This window comes from Balaenoptera musculus, chromosome 16, assembly GCF_009873245.2.
Source record: "Balaenoptera musculus isolate JJ_BM4_2016_0621 chromosome 16, mBalMus1.pri.v3, whole genome shotgun sequence".
NCBI lineage: Eukaryota > Metazoa > Chordata > Mammalia > Artiodactyla > Balaenopteridae > Balaenoptera > Balaenoptera musculus.
The window spans coordinates 24,767-30,552 of NC_045800.1; positions in this window are offsets into that span (position 1 = coordinate 24,767).

The following is a 5,786-nucleotide window of genomic DNA, read 5'->3' on the forward strand; positions in this document are numbered from 1 at the left end:
CCACCGTTCTATCAAGCCAGCTGCTTCAGGATGGGGGGAGCATGGTAAGACCAGTGAATTCCATCACAACTTGGGCCCACTGCATAACTTTTTGTTGTTGTTAAGGGAACTCTTCAATCAGAAGTAATGCTGTGTATGAGACCAAGATAGTGAATAGGAATTCTTAACCCTGCAGATGGCAGTTTTGGCCGAAGCATTGTGTACAGGGAAGGCAAATCCACATCCAGATTTATCCCTACCCTCATCCCTTCTGGGGTTGCAGGCATTACTGATATTAACCAAGGCACATAGTTCACTTCTCAGAATACACAATGATAGACTCTTTAAAAAGGCCTTCAATAGCACTTTTATCTTCCTGATAGGTTCTTGATAGCCGATTCAACTGAGAGACATAATGGTCTCCTCAGACAACTTTTCAAATTCCACTCCAGCAAGTGGACACCTTATATGGGTCTCTGTCTTGTCCCAGGCCTTAATCTCTTAATTCAAGGCCCCCTGTGAAACCATACCCTATAATTTACAAGGTCATTGTAGTAGAAACAAAATGATAATCCAAGAACACCAGGGAAACCACAGATACGGAAACAACTTGCTGATGCACACGCACATTGAGGGACTAGGGTGACTGATAGTGAACGTTAGATGTCACAGGCCAAAAATCCAACCCCTGTTACACACCAAACACCCTGAATTTGCACATATGACACATAAAGAGCAGAGCAGTAGTAGTGCCTGGGCAGAGAACTCAATACTTCCATTGAACCTTACACTTACTTTCCACCAATCATTTCTGAACTCCCTGCCCCTCTTTCTCCCTCTTTCCAAGATAAATACACCACTTTGCCTCCTGTCTCCTTGCTTGGCCACCCTGCAATAAAGCCTTGTTTTTTTCTGCAAAAGACTTGTCTCAATAGTTGGTCTTTTCTATTATGTAGCAGGAAACGAGACCACACACTTGGTTACAGATTTGCTGACATCTCCAGGTACTCCAGGACCGTTCTCACAGGCAGTGGGGACTACAGAAAAGATAAATAGAAAACTCCACTTAGTAAATGAAATTCACATTTGGAGATAATAATAAAATCAAAACCATATCCCATAAGGATAAAACCAGAAAACCTCTACCTGTTACTGATACATGCTGGAGGAAAATCAACATCAAATGACAAAAGCCAGTCAAGTGAGCTGTACACCACTCTGTTGAATGTTGGTCTCCTTACTGTTAGTCTGGGTGTTTTCACTGGTTTGCAAACCAGAGTCCCAAACCTTCCAAGGAAGCCATGGTTTAAACCAACATGGTGAATGCAGGCCCACATGCCATCACTTTTGACTATTACAAGTTTTACAACCCAAAGACTCTGCAGGCTTGCCTGTCACCATCCAAACCAACAGCTGAGGCAAAGGGACCTAGTAATTGGCCAAATTAGAGGGCCTGTCTAGAGGGTAATGCCAAAGCTCCACAGCCACAGATATTTTAATTGTCAAACAACCAGACACCCTGTTAACAACATACATCCAAATCAGGCCATATGATTTAAACCTATTTGCAACAGAACCCAACTCATAATCCATCTGGGAAAAACCTTGGAGAGTTAAAAACTCATATTTGGCCATCTTTAATGGAGCCTTTAACTGTGCCAGTTGAGTGCTGGCACTTTGGTTCATGATGACAGTATCACAGGTGCCAACATCACCTTGGCTAGCTGTGCACCCACAGCCTCCTAACTTAAAAGATATTTGCAAGTCAAGCTCCCAGGCCCAACGTTGCCTTCAAATTAGACAAGTTGTTCAGCATCTTTATAACGCCAAAGAGTCAGAAAAATAAGACTCATACCACTCCAAGTGGGTGTCCACTTGAAAAGGATACCCCAGTCTCACATTCTAAATAATATTGCTCTATCCACGAGCTCAATGTTGGAGATGACATCGCCCCCTGAGGTGGAGACAACTCTGTCCTGGACACTAAAACCTCTGCTCCAGGGATGCCCAAGACTTGCCCCACCCAAGGTGCTGGCAAACTAGGTCCAGGACATTCATTGCTTTTCTTCCTTTGACATTAGGGATTCTATTGTGTTTCTTGAGCTCCCTGTCTGCTTATCCCATGATCCAAGTATACTCTTGCTCTCTGCAAAAACATACATCCCTACACTTCTATGCCTAAAGGGAAATCTGGTAGAGATTACTACTGTCTGTACCGTTCTACAAATTAATGGAGACTGTTGCCTTTCCCAGGAGACAACTGCCACATATCAGTCAATTCCTCAACCTGCTGGGGAAAGGACAACACACTCCCCAGTGCCTCTCCTACTCCCTGCCCCAGCTTTCCACCACGAATTCCCACCTGGAGTCTCCCACCATGAGCACCACGACCACTGCTTTCTACTAGTTAACACACAAATACAACGAATCTTTACACTGACTTCACTAACAATCCATACTCTCCAACAACATAGTGGCCAGACCTGCCACACTGACCTGAGAAATTGACCCTATGCTGTTTAGGGCAATGTATGTCCTACACTCTAGAAGTCTCCTCATTTATTCAGGCCACTCAAATACCCCAAATAATTGAGCTCAGTATTGACTCAATTTTGTGGCCCTAGCTAGATGAGTTTACCCTCTTAAACAGCCAATTAAGTCCACACTCCCAAGCACCTGCTGAGTTGTACCCTCACACTCTGCACTACTGTACACACCTGTCCAAATTGCCCTAGGGCCAGGTAGCAGAACAGTCAGGGACAGCCTCAATGCCCCAAAGTCCACTGAAAATATTCACATTAGCCAATCCTAAGCCTGCTTGCAATGCCTATCCCCTTCCTTCTTGCTGAATCCACAGTACAGGCACTGGATCCACAGTTCCCCCTCTCCTCTGTCTACCTCTGAGTGGCCCTGCACGGTGTGCCATTTCTTCCCAGGAAATTGTAACTAAACTGTAAAACTCTTTCTGGATTCTCTCTCTTGTTCTGCAACCTCATGCAAGACAATAGGATTAAAACAGGGACAGAGTGAAAACGGCCAGTTGTTAAGCCACACACACACACACACACACACACAAAGTGTCAGCTTCCCATACCTAGTGGGTCAGTTGAGATGTACATGACCCAGCTCCTTACGGAGTACCCAACACGATGGATGTCAGCTTGTTCACAGTGGTCACCAGCTCAGCAGCATACACCTTATTGGCTTTTCCTCCTCTCCTCTGTCATTTCCCCCACTACCTCATTCCTGCTTTTTGCAATCACTTCCCAAATAAACTGCTTACACAAGCTCATGTCTCACCTGTGTTTTGGAGTACAAAACGAAAACAGGAAAACCAAGCAAGGCAACCCAGCCCCTACTCTGATCAAGTCAAAGACAAATATAGGGACTCCATCCAAAAATAAATTGATACCCACCTTAACACTCCCACCAAGAATTAAGGAGTGGACAGGTCCCCAAGCTAGCAATCCCAACACAATCACCCAGCAGAATCAATTATCACCATCAGGAGAGTCAGTAATACTTCTGTTGTGTTCTTCAGAACATCTGATTTGTCCATTGACAGCTACCACTTAATGCTGGGAACATCTGCTTGATGGAACCTGAGTCAGATACAGGATTTTAGCTGCAAGGGATTCTGGTTTCCATTGCTGTGTAAGAAATTACTGCAAACATAATAGTTTAATTAAAAGAAATGCACTCCCTCACATCTGGAAAACAAAAGTTCAAGATCAGTGTCACAGGGCTGAAACCAAAGTGTCAGCAGGGCCAATCTCCAGAGACTCTAGGGGATAATCTATTCCTTCCAGCCTCTGCTGGCTGCTGGCATTCTTGTGGCCACATCACTCTATAATCTATCCCTTGGTGGTTTCAGGAATTTCTTCTCTAAGTGTCAAATCTTCTTCTCTCATTTATAAGAACACTTGTGATTGCATTTAGAGTGCACCTGGACAATCCAAGATAATCTCATCAAAAAATCTTTAATTTAATCTGTACAACTCTTTCCATATAAGGTAACATACACAGATACCAGAGATTGAGATGTGATATCTCTGGGGGCCATTATGCAGCCTTCCATATCTGGGAAAGAGCTTTTACCTTTCAAGCTTATTTAATGAGCAAAGGCCTGCTGCCACAGTGTTGGACTGGTTGCATGTTAAGAGAGCCATTATACATTATCTACTATACTCCCCCAACAGCAAAATTAGTCATCTGAGAAACCTCATCCACAGACCCAGAAGACAAAAAAAGGTATGGCAAGCCAGGAAGGGGCTCAGCCCTGACTTGGAAGAAACAAGAAGTTTAGCAACTCTTGGGACAAACACAAGGTAAGCTGAGAAGGAGGCTAAAACTGAGGGAAAGGAGTTGAAAGGTGGCGGGGGGAGAAGGTATCAGAGAAATAAAAGAAGGAAAATAGGAGGAAGAAGACTCCAAAGTTTTCCAATGTGACAAGAGCTCCTGGGAAACCAAGGGCTGAGTGTTTGGGAGAAGTGGTTGAGGTGGAGGCAAGGGATCAGGACTGGGAAGAGAGATAGCTACCTGTAAGATGTGAGCATCTGCTTCAGTTCAAGGTGGAGGAAGGAAATGTGTTCCAGAGGAAATGTGGGTGTGGCTTTCATCTAATGGAATGGATCACAATTTGACATATCGTGAATCCCAAAACTTTTTTTTAAAGATTTCAATCAATTTGAAATAAAAGGTTTAAAAACAGTTCAAATGAAAAGAGCCCTCTGGGAATTCCCTGGCTGTCCAGTAGTTAGAACTTGGCACTGTAACTGCCAGGGGCCGGGGTTCGATCCGTGGTCAGGGAACTAAGATCCCACAAGCTGTGTGGCATGGCTAAAAAAAAAAAAAGAAGGAAAAAAAATTTTTTTTAATTAAAAAAATATATTTTTTTAAAAAGAGGAAAAAACAAAGAAAAGAGCCCTCTGGGAAGGAAGTAGGACTGAACCAACTAGTTAGTTACAAAATCAGGCTTTGTCTCATGGAAAAGGGAAGACGACTTCACTCAGCACAGAGCCTTGGAAATCATCCCCTGAAACACTGCACCCTAATCAAGGAACTGATGGTGTGTCCTGCTAGACTTAGCCAGTGATGGCTAAGTCCCTCCCCATCCCACTGCCCCTTGAGTGGACTTGCTGTTGGTATCCCATCTCTGTGTTACCATTGCCTGTTCAGTGTTTGCAGGGCAGGTGACTGGTCACTTCAGGTCACACATCTTCAGATTCAGAGCAACCATGAACATGGAACTGTGCCCAAAGAGCCTATGTGTACCTAGACCTGACACAGATGACAAGATCCTAGATTTTTGAGCCAACGGCTTTATAAAATGAGATTTGGGGGAGACTTAGTAGAGTATGAGTATTTTTTGTATGTGGAAGCTATGTGAACTCTGTGGCCATACAGTGGACAGTGTCATACTATATTTTCCAAAGATGGTCGCATTAACATGTCCCATCCTGCACACTCTTCTGCAATGTGCCCTTGCAACATTTCCATCAAAGACGGAGAGTCTATTTCTCCACTCCTCAGAACTTTCACGGGCCTTGCAACTTCTCTGAATATGAAAAGGCAGAAGTGGCACGGTGCTGGTACCAGGAGTAGCACCGCCAAATGTCCCTTTGGAGGCAAAATCATCCCCATTAGAGGACAATTGGTCTACAGTCTTAAAATTTTTTTCAATACATTATTTAATATTTCTATCTGAAAAATTTCATTCACATTACCTAAGCTGATAGTTTTCTTTTCATTAGAAATTCTCTGATGTACATAAAGTTGTTTTATTGAAAACTCTGATACATTAAATA